Source organism: Lynx rufus, unplaced genomic scaffold (genome assembly GCF_022079265.1).
Source record: "Lynx rufus isolate CCGP_SWC_20201006 ecotype Redwood Valley unplaced genomic scaffold, mLynRuf1.p SCAF_3, whole genome shotgun sequence".
Lineage (NCBI taxonomy): Eukaryota > Metazoa > Chordata > Mammalia > Carnivora > Felidae > Lynx > Lynx rufus.
Window position 1 is genome coordinate 25,521,867 of NW_025814845.1, and position 21,380 is coordinate 25,543,246.

The following is a 21,380-nucleotide window of genomic DNA, read 5'->3' on the forward strand; positions in this document are numbered from 1 at the left end:
GAAAGTATATTTCTTGGTACTGTTATGATTTATTTCTACATTCCTTCTATGTTCTGTATGTTTTATTTTTAATGTTATTTATTTATTTTGAGAGAGAGAGAGAAAGAGAATGAGAATGTAAGCAGGGAAGGGCCAGAGAGAGAGAGGGAGAGAGAATCCTGAGCAGTCTTCTCACTGTCAACACAGAGTCGGACGCGGGGCTCAATCCACAAAGTGGGAGATCATAACCTGAATCAAAATCAAGAATCAGACAGTAAACCAACTGAGCCACTCAAGTACTCTAATGTTTTGTATATTTTTTAAAGGGCGTCATCTCTAACAGAAGTCTGCTTTTTTCAGTTAAGTCGTAATAGTCTTTTATTTCTGAATTGTTTTGATTAATGGTTCAGAAATAGACACACGGCATATACTTTTCAAACATTTATTTACCACTAACAAATTATAGCAAAGGAGCTCTACACTCATTAATTATCATTTTCTTCTGGACCTTGCATTTTATTGACATAAACTCATTCAATTTACTTTTTATTCAAAAATGAAAATTTTGACATATAACCTACATGTAATAATCTGTTTGAAGCATCAAAGTTCAGTCAGCATTGCCAAACATACAACCACCACCACAATCAAAATGCAGAATATTTGCATCGAGACAAAATGTTCTTTTATACCACCAACCCCTGGTAACCATTGACCTGGGTTTTTGTTTGTTTTGTTTCATTTTTGTCACTGTAGATTGGTATTGCCTTTCCTAGAATCACGTAAAAATGAAATCGTCCAGTGAGTACTTATGGCATTTTTTCTCCAGCAGATTTTTGAGATTCATCCATTTTGTTATGTGAATATGTAGTTCATTCCTAATTATTTTTGGGCAGTCAACCAAGTTTGGATACAATAAAATCTGTTTATTCTCTTACCCAAACATTTGGGGTGCATCCAATTTCTATTATAAACAAAGTTGTCATAAACAGTTTTGTAGAAGTCTTTGCAAAGTCATATTTTGTGTTTTCTTGGGTAAATAAGAGTAGAATCATTCGACTGCATGTTAAGTATATAAGAAATTGCCAGACTATATTCAGAAGTGACCATAATCTATATTCCCACCAAAAACTAATGAAAATGTGAACTCTAGGTACTGTCAGTATTTAATTTTGAACATTCTAGTGGGCACATAGTAATATATCATTGTGGTTTTAATTTGTATTTTATTAATTCCTAATGCTCTTCTGAATATCTTTTCAGTTACTTGGGGTCATTAGTATATTTTACTTTATGAGGCATCTCTTCAACTATTTTCCCAATTTTATTCAAATTGACTGTCCTTTGATTATTGAGTTGTAAGATACACATGTATATTATATATATATATATATGAAACCCCTTACATGCAAACATGCAAACATGTGAGAGATCCATGGAGAATTATCTCTCAACATAAAATTGTATGAATATTAATAATGCAAAACTTAAAATCTGAATATAGATATATCTATAGCTATATATCTATATACCTATATGTCTCTCTATATATATCCGTTAGAAATATCTATATCTATATCGATATTGATATATCCATATACCTAGATATCTATCTATAGATATTTATAGATACTTATGTATGTATATCTGTATATATATAAACCTGAATATATATATTATGTATATATATGTATGTATATGTATATATATGTATGTATGTATGTATATGTATATATATGCATGTATGTATATGTGTGTATATATGTATATATATACAATGACAGATATAGATATTCCAACTGGGAATATTGATATCTATATGTATATCTACATGTGTACATGTTTTTACCAACCTTACTATTCATTCTAAAATTACTGTCTCAATTCTTCCCTTTAAATTGTAGTCAAGCCTGAGGGGCCTAGTCAGTTAAGCCTCTGACTTCGGCTCAGGTCATGATCTTGTGGTTCATGAGTTTGAGGCCCATGTCAGGATCTGTGCTGACAGCCTGCTTCAGATTCTGTGTCTCCTCCTCTCTCTGCCCCTCCCCTGCTCATGTTCTGTCTCTTTCTTTCTCAAAAAATAAATGAACCTTAAAAAAAGAAAAACTTTTAAACATGCAGTCAAGTTGTGGACCATTTATGCCCAGTTGAGCATAAAATTTTGTCAGTTTTTTCTATAAGGATTCCCATAGGATTCCCTCAAATCCCATATTAAAAAAATGTTTATTTATTTTGAGAGGAAGGAGGGGGAGAGTCAGAGAGAGAAAGGGAGAGAGAATCCCAAGAAGGCTCCTTGCTATGAACACAGAACTCTACGTAGGACTCGATCTCATGAACCTGACCTGAGCTGAAATCAAGAGTCCAATGCTTAACCAGCTGAGCCACCCATCTCAAATCCAATGAATCAGCATGTAAGGGGGGCCCTTAATATTCCTCTTTCACAAAGTCATACCTCTGTCAGTATCATCATCACCAAAACTGTCAAAATTGTGAATGGTCTGAGATCTTACCTCACTTGCCAGCTACCAAGTTAGCCTGACATGGTCTAATGGATATAGAAATAAGTAAGACTACTAGGTCAAAGGACATCATTACTCACAACAATAGCAGTCCTCACAGTATTAGATTTTTGTCATGAGGTTCTGTTAAAGAAAACAATATTTATTCAATGACATTTATTGCTGAATGGTAAAGCTGACTTTATTCCAGACCACTGCAGTATGTGTAGGGAGCATTACAGTGGAATTCTGCAGTGGAGAGAGCTTGGGCTTAATTCCAAATGCAACAAAGAAAACTGGGAATTTATAGCTAAGGGATGAGAGGGGCAGTGGATACAAAATTACTAAGAGGAAACATCGGGGTTAAGAAAGAATTATGCTAAAGTGATCTAACAGGATTCTTACAGAAACTGGACAATGCAGAAATAAACACAGATGCCCAAAAGTCAGAGAGAGCCTAGTTGAGAAGAGATTTCAGAAGAGCCCTACCTAGATTTTGGTCAAGGAGAAAATCTTTGTCAGTTGCCTACACACCATTACGTGGTGGGAAACGTGAAGAGAGCTATGTGACAGCCACACATACAGTGAGTTGCATTACAGGAGTCTGAATATTAGGAAACTTGAATCTTTTATAATGGTAGTTGGCATGTCTATTCTTTGCTCTAGAGAGAGACACTATCTATTAGAATTGGAGAGTAAGTAAACCATCCTTTTGCTCCAGAGAGAGATACTATCCATTATCTAAAGCATTTGCTGAACAAACATCTCTGAAAAGACAGAACAAAAGGCAGTCAGTGTTTTTGTTTGTAACAGATGCAAACATGGGAGAGATCCATGGAGAATTATCTCTCAACATAAAATTGTATGAATATTAATAATGAAAAACCTAAAATCTGAATTAGAAATAATGTAGCCTATTAGGCACTATACCTGAAATCACATTATGATAATGATAACATTCATTCCAAATATATATATTGGTTAATTACCATGTGCTGAGCATTGCTACAAATTTTTCAGGTCGAAACTTATATTTGGAAAAAGAAATCAGTGTTGCCTTTAGACTCAGACAAGAGGACAAAGGATCCTCACATATCAGAAACACAAATATGGATCAATATATAAAAAACCAAATAGTTGACTTTTTTACTTGGAATCTGGAGCTCATTTGTGGTACAGAGAACACTATGACCGTACGTAGCCAGTCACCTTCATTAACACTCATTAGGCCTTAGTGAAATGATTCCCCTTAGCTATTATCCTGTATCCTCCAATAAAAGGGCAACTGTTACAAAATCTATGAAAGTGTTGTATATTGTGTTAGTTTGGAAGGTTCACACTGTTTCAGAGTGTAGAGGAGATTGAAAGCAGGAACCTCTTATATCAGAAAAAAATTAATTAATGCGTTTATTTTTACATAATAAAATAAATCACTTTCCAGTCGTGGAAGAATTTTTTTCCCCCTTTTCCTCTTCCTTTTCCCTCTCTTCCTGTTCTTTCTCCTTCTCTTTATGTTCTAATTCACAGTTCCTGAGGGAAATAACAAGTTATCTCCACATTTGCAATGGTCTCACAGAACACTGAAGTATATTTAAAACATTAACACTGAATAAATCATAACTTTTAAAAATATGTATTTATATTTTTCTAGGCAGAATATTTATAAGACATTATGCTGAATCTTTACATGGTCAACTAAAGAGATATTGGTCATTATAGTTTTATTTTATAGTTATTCAATAGGATTTTAATTAAATATTCAATAATTAATAAAACTTTGTTTAAGCAATTTACTTCAAAGATGGACATATTATAACTATAATCTTGACTTTAAATTTTAACAAAACTTAAAAAAAGAATAAAATATGTTAAACATAAAAACATTTTTAATATTTTCAATTTAACATTGACTTTAATTTGACTTTTTGTTAAAATACTTAAATATTGTATATGTAGAATAAAATTACATTTAATTTTTTAAACTTTTACATCATCACTATCAATTGAATATAACTTATATGAGAATCTTTATTGTAACAAAATAATTTCAGACATTGCTAAAAAAGCAAAAAATAATATGCACAGAATAAGAGCATAACATTTTGTAAGTTATTTATATCTTTATTGCCCATCCAAACATCACTAGCCAGTCAGCAAAGTACAAACACATGCAGAAGAAATATTAAATTCAAACTTTGATATTTTGTAACATTAAATCATACCAAAAAGGCTTTCCACATAGATTTATAAAGCTATAACTTTCAAGAAAAGAGGACAGAGTATATTTCATTTAATAGTTTGTTAGTTTTATTTAGAAACGTTAAATCTTCAGACACATCTTCTGTGGCCCTTCATATTTACTCTTGTCATTTACTGTGCAAATTTCGAGGTGGGCCTTCTGGTTGTAGCCCTTTCTCCTTGCAGGAAGGAAAACATTTCGCATGCCAATGGGAAGAAAATTGAAAGATGTGGATTTCAAAGCCTCTGCTATTTTTGTGATGCTAAATGAAAAACCCAAGGTGGATGGGACATTGTTCAGTAGATAGCATCACAAACATAGGCTATGCAAAGTTGAGCAAGGATGCTAATATGTGCCACTGAGCTATCCTGTTCTAAATAATAAAAAGAGAACTGATTCTAGGAGGGAAGTTAATATATGGGGTGGAGGGAAGGCAATAACTCCAGTAAACACTTCTTCATGGAGAGTTGCCATATGTGAGTGTGAAGAGAAAAACAAGGAAAATAAGGTTTATCTTTGTAGGGTAATGGAGTCATAGCACCAAATAGTACATCGGTCATAAGACAATCATCTCTGAGCTAACATTTTGGAAGCTGAAGTTCAGATTACATATGCCGTGTAATAGGTGCTATACTAATTTCATTTAAACCTCTAAATATATGGCGCCTCACTTCAAAGTGTTACACAAATGTGAATAAGGCACAACCCCTGCTCTTAGGGAGTTTATAATCTGTTAAAGAGAGGCATGTGCACAGATAACTTCAAGTGAGTTTTACAAGTGCTAAAGAAGAATTATGTAGAGTTTTACAAAAGATAAGGGAGGATGTAAATAAAATCACCTCATATAATGAGTGAAGTCTCAAAAGGGTGATATTTCAGCTGGTAAACTGTTGATTAGACAGACTGAGGATATATTTTAGAAGGAACAACATCTACATAAGCATAAAGAACCAGATAAAGCTCAGGATGAGCAAGAAATGGCTAGTATTGTAGTTTGTCTGAAAGGTAGAATGTGTAAGGGAGACATTTTTGAAATTACTAAAATCTAAGGGAGAGTTTATTACAATTCATTTTTATAACTTCTAGAGGCATGTCATGCATTTTTTATAGTTTAAAAACGTGTTCCAACTCTATTATCTCCTATTTCCTCCTAACATTTCACTTCATTTTCCATTGAGATCTTTTTTAAACCAAGCCATATGATTGGAAGTAGGGAATTTCATAAGTCTAAATCTTGGACATTTCAGATTCCTGCCAGGATAGTGAGTTACTACAGGCTGCACAATCACTTCTCCAAAGGAAACTAAAAGAGTTAACAACAAACAGGATTCTAGAAACTAATGGAGAAAAAAAAATGACCAAGATCTCTATAAGATAGTTTAAGGATGTCTCATAGATGATTGTATTATGCATCTATATGTATTGCACCTGTCTTATATATTCTGTATGTCTTATATCTGTATGTATTATGTGTCTGTGTGTATTATGTCCTTGAACGGATTATGTAAGTCAGAGGGCAACCAGTGGATACGAATCAATATTATTGGATATGTGCACTATGTTGAAATGAGGCTTGTTGAGGTTTCACGTTGTCTTACATTGCCCTCAGAAGATCACTGCATTCACCTTTACCGCTGAAATCAATTGCAATAGCCCAAATTGTGAACTAATAAAATATAATATTTAATATCAGGCAGCCTTATACGGGGGAAAAATAATGAAAATATGAAATATGTGTGACTACCCAGTTGCCTTCTGAATTCTCATCTGTTCTGGTCTCACTCTGTCTCTAAGGATTTTGAGATTATAAATGAAACTGTTGCTTCTAAGGTTTAAAGGTAAAAACCTAACTTGAAGAGTTACTTTCAGAGTGGCAACAAAATTCTCTCATGTGTGTTACACCTATGCCTCCGTATTCGCCATGTCTTTAAAACCACCATGACAGAGAGACTGGAGCCTGGGCTTTAAAATAAGCCCCATGCATGGAATAGCTGATTTCTCCAAGGACAATGTGAACTCGCATCAAAATAACTAGATACCAGGAAAAAATCCTTTGATGAAAAATAGCAAATTGTACAATGCATTCCATCTGATGCAGAAATATTGAAACCAGTAGATCAGAATTTGAAATAAATAAAATCAATGCACTTAAACCAAAAAAGATTTTAGCAAAATGAAATAAGAATGAGAAATATAAAACAGAGCCAAGCAGGAAAGTCCTGTTTAAATTGCACAGCATTTGAAATTTGTGCTGGTTTCAATGGACATCTCAATAAACTCACCTTAAAAGAAAGACACATAAGACAATGTTATCTGAAAACCAATATCACTAATATCCGATATAAGCCATCTTTACAGTTTATCATAAACTGCCATACACTGAACCAATTGGGAATAGGTAGATGACAGATAGAAAGATAGGTAAAGATAGAGACATAAGATGTAAAATGGTAGGGTGTGTAAAACTGTAAAAAAATGTGAGTTTTAAGATTAGATTGTGGAAATTTTCAAGAACAACAGCAGGAAAAGTTAACGTGATTGATACATAGAAAAAAATGTTGAGGAAAGATGTACTTATGTACAGATGATCCAACAAGATAAAGTAATTTTTGAAAAATGAGATAAAATGCTTTAAATATTAATAAACACAAACTTCCAAGAATGAAACACAAGAAAATTTATGAAATCAATAAAATTATTCATAAGGTCCAAACATGATAAAATTTACAATGTAAACAAACAAATCAAGAAATGGACGATTATTTTTAAAGGAAAAATTTTAGATTTATCTTAAGCTGCATCTGTAGATATTATAAATAATAAGTTAATATTTATAAATCATTGAAGGAAAGAACTTCGAGTATAGAATGCTGTATATAGCAATGTTTCATTAGTTTATAAAAGCACAAATCTTATCATGTATAATTGTACTGAAAAAGTTTTCTAGGTGAAAAATTGGCCTTGACACATTAGAACAATAAATCAAACTGAGATTCTTCTAAGGACATGGAAGACATATGATCAAATAGCTTACTAAATCTTATCACTGCCTAAAATGAATAGTAAAAAATGGCTAAATCCAAAAACAGAGGGGAAATAATAAATTCAATAAGCAAATAACAAAATAGAAAGATATAGATAAGGGGCGCCTGGGTGGCGCAGTCGGTTAAGCGTCCGACTTCAGCCAGGTCACGATCTCACGGTCCGTGAGTTCGAGCCCCGCGTCAGGCTCTGGGCTGATGGCTCAGAGCCTGGAGCCTGTTTCCGATTCTGTGTCTCCCTCTCTCTCTGCCCCTCCCCCGTTCATGCTCTGTCTCTCTCTGTCCCAAAAATAAATAAACGTTGAAAAAAAAAAAAATTTAAAAAAAAAAAAAAAAAAAAAGATATAGATAATATACACTGAATTGGGGAGGGAAAGTAACATGAAGGAATTCTAATATTTTTCTTCCCATTTCATTAATTTTGTATTATGTAAAAGTTTTGTTTGTTTGTTTGTTTTTTTCTTACATATGCCTAACTGGAAAGTATTAAATACATGATTGCCTTGTGTATTAAATACATATCTGTTTTTATGTTTTCCTACTGGTTTCTGTTGAAAAAGAGAAATGTAGTATTTTTTCTACACTTCCTTCCATAGGTAAGCCAATAGGTAGAATTCCAGGAATATTTTTTTCTGTAGCTATTCTTCTCTTTCTTATAACCAGAAATACTGAAACCAATAGATCAGAAATTAAAATAAGTAAAAACTTTTTTTTTAATTGTATATTGGGGAGCCTGGGTAGCTCAGTCGGTTGAGCATCCGACTTCGGCTCAGGTCATGATCTCACCGTCTGTGGGTTCAAGCCCCGCGTTGGGCTCTGTGCTGACAGCTCAGAGCCTGGAGCCTACTTCGGATTCTGTGTCTCCCTCTCTCTCTGCCCCTCCCCTGCTCATGATCTCTCTCTCTCTCTCTCTGTCAAAAATAAATAAACATTACAAAAAATTAAAAAAAAAAACAACAACAAAAACTGTATAACATCTTCACAAAAAAACAAAAAAACAAAAAAAAAAACCCTGGAAAGTGGCCAACTGCCTACAGATCTGTTTACTACAATAAAGGCAGAGCCTGTTTTGGATTCAGAAGACATCTTCTGAAATGCTTCCCTGGCCACTTCTTAATTGCCTGATTTAGGTACAATTTTCCATTTCCTTGGCCCTAGATATATTTATCTGTAAAATAACAATAAAGAGAACTTCCCACCATGCATTCCAGAGTTCTTGTAGTAATATGTAATTCTAGTTTATGAACAAAAAAGATAGATGAAGTTAGGTTACTAAAGACATGTATGTAACTGTTGCAAATATTTCATTAGTATATTTTATATACTAAATGTATCTTCCTAAGTGACGACACACCATATATTTAATAACTTTTTTTTACACCAAAAATGTCATTCCTGAAAATATCCAGTCCCCTAAAGAACCAGCGGTCATTTCTAGATTCTTTAAGAAATAGCTACTATTTATACTTAAGTTTATCCTTTAATTATCCCATGAGAAAAAATAAACCCTTGGATCAAATTTAGAAAGAAAGAATGTATATACAGAGATATATAGGAAAGGAAAGGGAAAGACAGAAAGAGAAAAGAAAGAAAAGCTGGTGGCTGTTACTAATACTCAGTGAGATTGTCTATGTATGAACTGGTAGGTGAGCAAAATTCAGAAACACTGAATTATTCCACAAACCACACTAGAATCAGAGCAGAGTCTTGAGAGATTCATCTGGCTGCCATTTGCTTGGGTTATAGTTTCTATGCTCTTAATAATCCTTCATTCCTTGTCAGCAGTGTGTCATAAACACACTGTATAAATCATTAATTGAGTGTTTCGCCATTCTACTCTACATAGCCTATTAGCATTCACTGATTCTATAAAAAGTCCATTTTATTTTCCTTTCTCACATGAACCATTGTATTTTTCTATTCACTTCATTGAGTTCCTGATGTTTATTCATTTACAGCTGACCTAGATTTTTTTTCAAATTTTTTAACATTTATTTATTTTTGAGAGAGAGAGAGAGAGAGCAAGCAGGCGAGAGGCAGAGAGAGAGGGAGACACAGAATCCAAAGCAGGCTCCAGGTTCCGAGCTATCAGCACAGAGCCTGATGCGGGGCTCGTACTCAAGGACTGTGAGATCATGACCTGAACTGAAGTCAGATGTTTAATCAACTGAGACATCCAGGCACCCCTGTAGCTGACCTAGCTTTGAATAAACACTGCAAATATTGCAAAAGAGTCCCATCTTCTTTTACCTTGAGGAAAGGAAGGCACATATGAACCAGAGTCTATCAATATTGGTCTTCCTCGGTTTAAAATCTATTTTTTTAGGTTCATTTATTTATTTTGAGAGGGAGAGAAAGCATGAGTCAGAGAAGGGCTGATCTATTTTTTTAGGTTCATTTATTTATTTTGAGAGGGAGAGAGAGAGCGAGAATCCCAAGCAGGCTCTGTGTTGTCAACACAGAGCCTCATGTGGAGTTTGAACTCATGGAGGATGAGATCATGACCTGAAGCAAAGTTGGAGGTTAACCAACTGAGCCACCCGGGTGCCCCTGGTCTTCTTCAATTTAAAATTAAACCATAGTTCACAAACTCATAAGTGCATTTCTTTACCTCCCGTTCCTTCACCACTCCTTTCTGAAAAAGATGCATTATGTAACATTATGTCAAGAAAGGGTATATGTATCTGTGGTCATATTTTAGAAAGGCATTAAATCTCAGATGGAGTGATTATATACTTACAGAATCCAATGCAAGAGCTAACACCTATCCCCAGAGGTGACCTGGTTTCACTATAAAACTATAAGGACCCTTTGTAGAGTGCCAGTATTTGCCAAGTATTGGTTGGTCATTAAATTTGTTTGCTTGTTTATTTATTTTTTTTATCCCAGATAATATAATTAACACAATAGGGCATAAATGACAGCTAAAAAGAAATTATATAGTTAAAACTTATATCATTCCATAAAGCAGAGAAGTTTATTGAATGCTTAGCAAATATTTATAAATATTATCTTGAAATTATCCATTGATATACTCATTTGCTTAACATTTATTATGTGACTATTATATAGTAGCAATTGCCCTAGGCTAAAGAGTTCAAGCAATAAGAAAAACAAAACAAAACAAAAAAACCCTTCCCTCCAAAATTAGGTTCTAAACTCAATAAACTTATTATATACAAGTATATTAAATGTGTATATAGATATATACATATATGTAACACAGTAAAATGTCTGTATATAAGTGCATATATATAATATATATATACACACACTCAAACATGTTCTAACAATTATAAAATATTAAAATTTTAAAATAAATATTTATAAAATGGGAGATTTGGGGAACAAGTATTTGAGTGAGCCAGAAAGGTCTTCAGAAAGGAGAATCAGGAAGGTATTGAGGTAAAACTTAAATAATGAATAGGCACCCCACCCCTGAACTCAAGCAGTTAAGTGGGGGATGAGAACTTTCTGATAGAGGAAACAGCAAATGTATTGGCATGAAGGAAAGTTCAATGTATAATAAAGAGTGGCCAAATGCTAGAAAACAAAGAACAAGGACTAGACAACAAAGAGACATTTTTATGTGGGGAGGGAATTTAGATTTTACTTGTTAAGTAATTGTAAAACAATGAAGACTGTGGACTGGGATAGTTTTGTCCTAATTAGCTTTCCCCTTTAAGAGTGATAATTGTGGAGTCATTATAAAGGATAAATTGGAAAGGAGCAAAGTGATTTCCAATTTACTAAGAAGGATGTAATTTTGAATAGATGAAGTGATAACTAATAAATTCATAAGTAGACAGTAGCAATAGAAAGAAAAAAGATGATATAAGAAAGTTCTTTCACAGAGAGTGGGGAAATAAGGAAACATCTAGGATAATGCCAGTTTGCATTCTTAAAAGAAAATTAGTAAGTCTTTATTGTCCAAATGTGATTGGGGGTAAGACGGATGCTTTCACCAGGAAAGGATTAGAATATTGTCAATTTTGTGTTAAAATTTAGAGATACTATTAAAGTTGAAATTCTTACAAAGTAAACATTTGTGCATCCAAATGAATGTATGGATTCAGTACTTAGCAGGGATCTTGGCTAGAGATACAAATCTAGAAGTCATCAGCATTGATAAAGTAACTTTTTTTGGTAATAAGAGCAATTTAATAATTCCTACAATATTACTACACGAATTCTGAGAGTAGAGGCCCCAGGGTGACTTATTTGGTTACTCATCTGACTCTTGAGATTAGCTCAATTCACTGTCTGATCTCATGATTCATGAGATTGAGCCCCACGTAAGGATCTGTGCTCATAGCATGGAGCCTACTTGGGATTCTCTCTGTCCCCCAGCCCCCTCTCTCTCTGCCCTCCCTCTGCTCATGTGTGCTCTCTCTCTCTCTCTCTCTCTCAAAATAAATAAGAGTTTAAAGAATTCTGAGGCTATGTCTATTTTAATAATATTTCAAAGGAACAGAAACGGCTTTTAATATTCATTTGTATGATAATAATAGATTAGTGTCATGGAGTGCTGACCATGCTCCATGCAGTTTCTTTGTTTTAGGATAAAATGTATAAACTATGTCAGTTTCATTGAGAATTTAGAGTGCAACTATGAATTATTTTCCTTTTGTTTCAGACTTCAGTTATACTTATTTATATATAATTTTTCTCTTGAATAGTAAAATTTTATAGATTCTTTATTAACTTTTTATATTTTCATATAATATTCAACACAATAATTAGAAGTCATAATACAATATTTTAAAAGTTAGAAGAAATTATGTAGCTTGACATTTTTTAATCATATAAAAGGCATATAATATTATAATGAAGTTATTGCAGAAAACATTAGAACATTAGTTCTGGAGAACTAACTAGTCCTTCATGTAGACCTAAATAGAGGACAAAAGTGGGTTTTCTCTATTCATTCCTTGGTTAGAATTTCTACCTAGTCTATGAAGTGCTTTTAGACAATCAATCCAAGTATTTATAAGGAATCAGAAAAATAAATGCTGTCTTCAATTATTTAAAACAAAAAAGAAGACAGAATTTCTTTATGAGAATATTAAGCTACATAATACAAAGATCCACTCATGTGTGGAAGATGGTCACTCATCTATGCAGGTATTAGGCAGTAAGGTTGAGTGAATATGTGTAATGAGATATTTAAATCCCATAAAGACAGAAAATTTTATGGAGAGAGTATTCTCACATCAGTTTTCTTGAATTGTCAAATTCAAGTTCATGCAGCTAGTTATACAAGCCAGATATCTTGGTATCATCCTTGCCCTTCATCTCCTTTACTTCCTACAGCTAATAACCAAGAAAATTAGATCTCTACCTCCTCAATATGGGACAATAATTTTATGTCAATGTTTATCCCCACTGTTTCTACTTTATTTTAGGCAACCATCATCCCTTGCCTGGATTGACACAACAGCTTCTTATACTTTTACCTGTCACCAATTCATACTCCACCCTGAATAAAGGTTATATTCAATTTCCCATCACAATCAAAACAATGTCTAAACTCCTGACAACTGTTTTTAGGAGGTTTCGTATAATTTCACCCTCTTACAATGCTCAACACTTTGTGCCTTATGATTCAACTATTATGGATCTTGGCACATGTGTATGTCCTTATTTGCCTTATCTCCTCTCTTTCCTCCCTCGTACCACTTTACCTAGTTAATCACTGAGAGCTCTCTTTTAGTTGCCTTCTCTGAATTCCCAAATCCTACTAAGGTGCCCTTCCTAGAAGTCCCAGGTGCCCACAGACACCTGCTCAATATACTTATATCATGCTAGCAAGGCTGATTTACCCCAAATCCATGACTCAATTACTGCTTACATGAAGGTGAGAATTGTTTTAGATTCACTTTTATGTAATTATTTAGCCACACAACAACAATAAAAATGTAATTACTGGAGTCTGACAAGTAACAATTATTCAGGTATCTTTTGTACTATCTGAAATAATGTGTTATAGAACATAACTGCAGAAAATGTGAAATTGAATTTAGAAGCTTCTTTACAAATGCTTTACATTGGTTTTATAAACTTCATTTTCAATAATAAATAACATATAAATCAGAATATAAAATGTATTTAGATTTCAACATGCACCTATTTTAGACATTTGTCTTCTTGTTTCCCCCTACCTTCATACCTTTTTTTCCCTACAAATACATTATAGTATTTAATTTAGTATATATATAAAGTATTCTATATAGCATATATATTTAGTATATATATTTAGTATTCTATACCTGTGCTAACATAGTCTTCTGTCTCTTGCAGTTACAGGGTGATTAACCAAAATCCAAACGCATAATCTGTTCCTACTTATCGGTGAATATAATCAGCTGAAGTCCCAGTCTAACCAGATAGTTGATGTAATGGGACATATATACTATCAGAGAGTGGGAAAGATTCTTAAAATCTGAATCATTTATTTGAGGGATTCAGAAGCCTTGGTATAGCCACACATTCCAACGCATCTCTTATCCTTTAGAAGTAATTATTTATTAGCTAGTTGATCAGGCTGTATCTGTGTTTCTAGAAAACCCTTAAAAACCTATGTTTAAATATCTACCCAGAAGACTTTGATTTAATTAGTTTGGGGTGTGGCCTTGCCATCAATAATTTTTACAAGCTCCTGAGATAATTATAATGTGCAGCCAAGGTTGAGATTCACTGGCTCAGAGTTTTCTGTGCTTTTGTTTTTTCTTTAATGAACAAATTGGAACAGCTGGGACTGGTTTTAATTGGTTGGTTGGTTGGTTGGTTGGTTGGTTGGTTGATTGGTTGGTTGGCTGGTTAGTAGGTTGGTTGACTGAAACCTAGATTCACCTAGGGCACCAAATAAATTAAGTTGAGATGCCAAACATTCATGGATATTGGTAAAGAAAAGAATCTGAAGAGTATGGGAAGTGAAAGTGCTGGAGTGATTTTAACACATATGACCTTGACGTGTCCATTCATTTCTCAAATAGTAACTTTTTGCAAGTCATTTCATTTCCTCATTATGAGTTTTTAACAGTAGTTTTCTCATAAGATAATTATGAGAATTAAATAATTTAAGATCATTAAAAAGGTAAGAAAATCCCTGATATGTATTTAGTTTTATATAATTATCAGTAATAATTATGCTGATAGTGATAATGATGAAAAATCACAAGAGGGAAAGTGAACAATCTTTTGTGAAGATCCCAAGAAATATATAGGAGATGGAGTGTGTCAACAAATTTGAGAAGTATTTAGGCAAGGGATTTCAATGGATATGATAGAAAATCCTCAGGTGTTAAAAGGAAAGTAATAACATTAACTTGCTAGAGGTATGGTTTGAAGAATTACCAGAATAGGCAATAGAAACAGTCTAGTTAACTAAAGTCATGATCAACATTGATTTTTGGTTTGGGCTATTTACTCATGTAGACAATTAGAATAAAATAGATGGGCAGTCTAACAAAGTCCTATATTATTTACAAAAACACACACAAGAAATCAGGAATGGAGATTGGATATGATTTGGAGCCATTATGGTAGCAAACTATGGCTCCTTACTCAAATCCCAGATCCAATTTCAGCCAGTTCACAGATACAGAATTATCTGAATGATGATGACTTATGGCTCTTTACTATTTTCATTGTGAACTATGGATAGAAAATAGTCCAGGGCGCCTGGGTGGCTCAGTCGGTTGAGCATCTGACTTTGGCTCATGCCATGATCTTGCGGTCTGTGGGTTCGAGCCCCCGTGTTAGGCTCTGTGCTGACAGCTCAGAGCCTGGAGCCTGCTTCAGATTCTGTGTCTCCCTCTCTCTCTGCCCCACCCCCCCACTCGTGCTCTGTCTCTCTCTCTCTGTCAAAAATAAATAAACATTAAAAAAATTTTTTTTGAAAAAGAAAATAGTTCAATCTTCCATTGGTTTTTTACTACTCTCTGATTCCTTCCCAAAATTATGTTTGCAAACAAGGGGCAAAAGGAAGATTTTCGATTGATTGATTGATAAAAATTTGGGGAAGAGATGCATAAACTTACTTTTTGTATGGATACAGAGTATGAGAACATTTATTATTTGAATGATTACAAAACGATCCCCCATAAACAGGGTAAAAATAATCTCTCTTTAGATGCATGTCAATCTTCTTTCACAGCTATTTCATTTTTGTTCAGTGAACTCAATCACAATATGATTGTAATGGTACAGCTGGAGATTTTGAAGGAGCTGTAAACATATATTTCCTTACCCTAAAGTAAAACTGGTTACCACTCTTAAAGTTACTTAAGTTTCTAGCAGCAGTGACCAAAGCTGGAAATGCAATATTACATTCCTCTACAAGGAAGTGATAGATTGATTGTATTAGACCCATTCCATCATGAAGAGACTTTTCCATTCTATCATGTGGTCATGTGTGGGATACTTAATACATTATCATGATCTCCCATACGACAGCACCACTAAAAAGGAAAGTAACTGCAGGGAAAGAAGGCGATAGTTTATGACCATGGAATGCACTGTTCTTTTCACATTCTCATTCACCTAGTGAAGCTAACTCATGAAAAAAAATGGGATATCTAACTTAAGATTCCCTGTAAGCTTGAGATGCTGTCCTGCAGCATGAATTACATGCTCTGGGCAAACTGCTGTTGCTTTTCCCACATCTCAAATATGTGAGTACAAAACACAAAAGGTGGAAATGTAGATAATACATTCCACAACTTTGTCTAATTATCCTCTCCGAAAATATTGTCTTGTATCTAGCATTCAGGAGTGCTATTGAGTTAAATGTTTTAGTAATTAAGGTAAATGTTTCCGACAGGATACCGGTCAGATTCCACCCAGCTCTTCTGGGCTTCTCATCTCTTGAATATATATAAGGGAGAAGAAAAGGGAGGGAGGTGGGTGAGGGTTATTTCAGGGAACTGAGTCTGGCTAAAACAGCAACAGGAAGAAGTATGGATAGAATAAAAGGGGACCTCTCAGGTTTTTCACAATTTAGTCAATGACCAGTGTAAACTTTTATGAGAAGTCTCCTCATCCATACAAAACACAAGATATCAGCTTTTTTCAGGAACAGAAGTTGGGGCACCTGGATGGCTCAATGTGTTAAGCGTCCAATTCTTGATTTTGGCTTGTCACGATCTCAAAGTTCACGAGATCAAGCCCTGTGTTGGGCTCTCTGCTGACAGAGCAAAGCCTGCTTGGGATTCTCTTTCTCCATCTTTCTGCCTCTTCTCTACCCATGCATACTTACTCTCTCTCTCTCTCTCTCTCTCTCTCAAAATAAATAAACAAAAAAGAGAATATTATCTGACTAGGTAAATAACTGAGGCCTCCTGTGTGTTGCCTATAAACAAAGTAAGTATAGAAAGGTTTGAGAGGTTCAGTGTCACGAAGAAAGGCTGGGATCAAAAGCAGAAATGAGGGCTTTTTCACAGTCAGCTATCACCTTCCATTTAGTTTCATGTACATATTTACATCTTTGAGGCAATTCCTTTTCTTTCTTCCTTTAACTAGAAATAGAAAATGAGTAATTATCACCAAAAAATGTGGCATATGGAATTGGACACAGTTTCTGCTGAAACTTTAGGTGTTCTCCCTGAAAATGGCAGGTGGAACATAATTGTATGTTGGTTGTGGGGAGCAGTATATTATGGACAGTAAGTTTTATTTTTAGTCTGGAAGTGTCATTATAGGAAGAAGGATGTACGTGTATTTGAAGGTGGAAACAGAATGAAATGAACTGGATCATGTTTCTGCAGTTTTTGTGACGGGCTTAACGTTTTATACACACTGTACCTTTCAGCAATTTTGCATAGAATGAGTACTGGTGAAAGAGAAATTATTGTCTACCACAAAAGCAAGAAGTCCAAAAAAAAAAAAAAAAAAAAAAAGGTCTCCCAACTACACTTCTAGATAGACACACCAACAGAGTCAAAAGAGCTACAAACAAATAACTGACCAAATCTCTTGATTTTACTCAGGATTTTTAACTGGATGAAAAATTTAAAGAAGTAGCTCCTTAAGTTCTGGAACGATTCTGTCCAGGGCAAGGACAGTAACGGCATAACCAGTGTCCAGCAATGGAAGTAGATGGTCATACAGACATCACAGACAGAGGCAAAGTTTTCCACAAGAGTGGTTCTTTAGGTGACTCTGTGGATTTTGTGACCTAGAGCCCAGATATTTGGGGCCATTATTTTTGGCTGTGTACTTTATCTCCTCAGTTATTTTGAAACCTACCCCAATAGCTTCCAAGCAATCATTTATACACCTAAATTAGCTGAAGTCAAATCCTGAGGTCTGCCACAAAATTATTGGTTAATATATATACCTCCAAGGCTGAAATGAATTCGCGTCCTGGTAAAAGGCACTGACAAAAGTGAAACCTAGCAAGAATGGTACAATACTTAAACCGATATTGACTTAAGAGATCAGACACTAGGCTTATTTATTTATTTATTTATTTTTGCTTTTCTAGGAGAAAGTTAAAGTTTAGTAGTGATGAAATTTACCTAAAACAAATAACAATAATGTATTGAGAATTTACAATATAATAAGAAGACACCCTGCCAGAGACTTTGAATACATATTCTCATTTAATTCTAAAACATATATTGGGAAAGGTAGTTTTTATAAAGAATTTTGCTTTCTTCTGGATTGAATTTGTTTTATTATCATATATACTTTTTTTAAGTTTTTTTTTTAATATTTATTTATTTCTGAGACAGAGGGAGACAGAGCATGAGCGGGGGAGGGGCAGAGAGAGAGGGAGACACAGAATCCGAAGCAGGCTCCAGGCTCTGAGCTGTCAATACAAAGCCCAACGTGGGGCTCGAACACACAGACCGGGAGATCATGACCTGAACCGAAGTCGGTTGCTCAACTGACTGAGCCACCCAGGCACCCCTTAATTGGCTGGTCAGCTGCAACATTTCATTGTGCTATTTTGGTAGTTGGGCTGGAATTTATGTGATTCACCTTTAACTTATCATAGATGCCCACAAGTCATTTTATAGCACTTCATATAAAGTATGAGAACCTCACTTCACCTAAACTTTCATTTGTTTTTAAGATTTGTTAGGTGAGCAATAATAAATTCCCATTTTTCTTTTCCTGGTGTTCGTGATATTGTTGTCACACATTTTATTTAGACATATCTATAATTCCCATATTATATTATTTATACATTTAAAAAATCAGTGATTTTTGAGGCACCTGGACGGCTCAGTCGGTTAAGCATCTGACTTCAGTTCAAGACATGGTCTCACGTTCACGAATTCCAGCCCAGCATCTGGCTTTGTGCTGACAGCTCAGAGCCTGGAGCCTGCTTTAGATTCTGTGTCTCCCTCTCTCTCTGACCCTCTCTCTCTCTCTGTCTCTCAAAAATAAATAAACATTAAAAAATTATAATTACAAAAATCAATGATCTTTGAAAAAACTTAAATACTAATAAAAAGATCATATTCACTCATGTAGTCACTAATCTCTGGTGCCCTTTATTGCTTTTGCAAATACGGGTGTCGATCTTGCATCATTTTCATTGTGCCTTTAGGACTGCATTGAAGATTTCTTGTACTGTGGAAACATAGTTGATAAAGTCTTTCAGTCCTGTATGTCAGAAAATGTCTCTGCCTCATTTTGGAAAGACAGTTTTATTGGTACAGAATTATTCTGGATTGACATACTTTTCAAATTTTAATCCCCTGAACTAAAGAATTTAACCTTGCTCAAAGAGAAATATGGCCTTTGCCCTTAGCTTCTAGGAGGTAATTGCTAAATCCTTGGAATATCCTGCCTGATAAGGGCACCTTTTTTTTTTTTTTTTTCACTTGAAGGTTTAGGGCAATGCCCAATAGTTAACAGTGTGATTTATGGGGAAGGCGTTGGGTCACAGTATCAGTTTTGACCTGTGGAGGAGTTGGGGACTGAAGTAAACCACGTGGGCTGTTAACCATGTCCACAAAACCAAATCCCAATAAAATCTCTGAGCACCGTAAGGTACTGGACACTTTCCTTATTGGCAATACTCTGCATAGGGTCACGTATTATTGTCAGGAACCTTAACACTGTCTGCAAATCCCCTGGGAGAAGACAAGTGAACTTTCCATGTTTAAAATTTTCTGGGACTCTGCCCCATCTATGTTTTTTTTGCTGATCTTAATCTGTAATCATTTCGATGTAATAAATAGTAGCGGTGAGTATAATAGCCTTCAGTGAATTTTGTACATCCTTCTAGCAAATTACTGAAACTGAAGGGGACCCCCACCGTTACAACTGGTGTCAGAAATGAGAGTGGTCTTGTAGAGCATTGCCAAACTTCACACCTATCTTCTAGTTTGGACTGTTCCCAATGGAAATTTCTTGTCATTCTTCTCTTTCATCCTCTGTACATCATATAATTTTTTCCTTTGGTTGCTTTTAAGATTTTCTCTCTTTTATTGTCTGTAAACAATATGATTATGTATTTTTCAATCTATGTTTCTTGGGCTTGGGATTATTTAACTTTTTGATATATGAGTTTATAGTTCTAATAAATTCGTATTATTTTATTTTCAGCCATTTTTATGAAATATATTTTTGTGTGTGTTTCCCCTCCTTCAAGGACTCCAATTAAGTGTATTAGGTCACTCAGAGTTGTCCCAGAAATAACTGAGGCTCTGTTCATTTTTGTAACTATTTTTCTTCTCTCTATATTCTCTTTTAGACAGCTTTTATAGCTCTTAATCCCTCTTAATCCTTCTGTATATTTTTATCTCAGACATTGCAGTTTTTACCCTTGAAATTTCATTTCAGCCTTTTTTTAATATGTTTCTTATCTCAACTTTCATGTAATCATTCCCCCCCCTAGTTTCTAGCACATATACAATACAGAGATATGACATACAATAGTTATATAACTGTTTAAATATCCTTATTAACTAATTGAATCATCTCTTTTATTTCTGGGTCAGTTTGGATTGGTTGTTTTTCTTCTCATTAAAGGTTGTAATTTCTACTTTTTTGTAATTAAAGAAAACTTTTTTAGTGTTTATTTATTTTTGAGAGAGAGAGAGAGAGAGAGAGAGAGAGAGAAGGGCAGAGAGAGAGAAAAGAGAGAATTCCAAGTAGGCTCCTTGCTGTCAGTACAGAGCGGGACATGGGGCCTGCCCCCATGAACTGTGAGATCATGACTTCAGCCGAAACCAAGAGTCAGTTGCTTAACGACTGAGCCATCCAGGCACCCTTGTAAATTTTTATTCAATATCAGACATTGTATTTTACCTTGTTGGATCAGAATATTTTTGAATTCTTATAAACATACTCAAAGAATTGCTCTGTAATACACCTAGTTTCTTGTAATGTTTGATCCTGTCATTTGTTGTTTTGAAGCTTTGTTAGGTGGTACAAGAAAATTGTTGAGAGTAGGACAATTTTACCCAGCTATTGAGGAAAACAATTCTGAACAGTCTAGCAAATGTCCCGTGACTTTTGAGAATTGTTACTATGGCTGGTGTAATAAGAACTAATCCAAGCCCTTATAATACAAGGGGAAAAAAAAGAAAAACAAAAAAACAAAAAAACAAAACCCAGCAACAACTGCTGATGAGTATCCTGAAGACTGAAAAAAGATCTTGT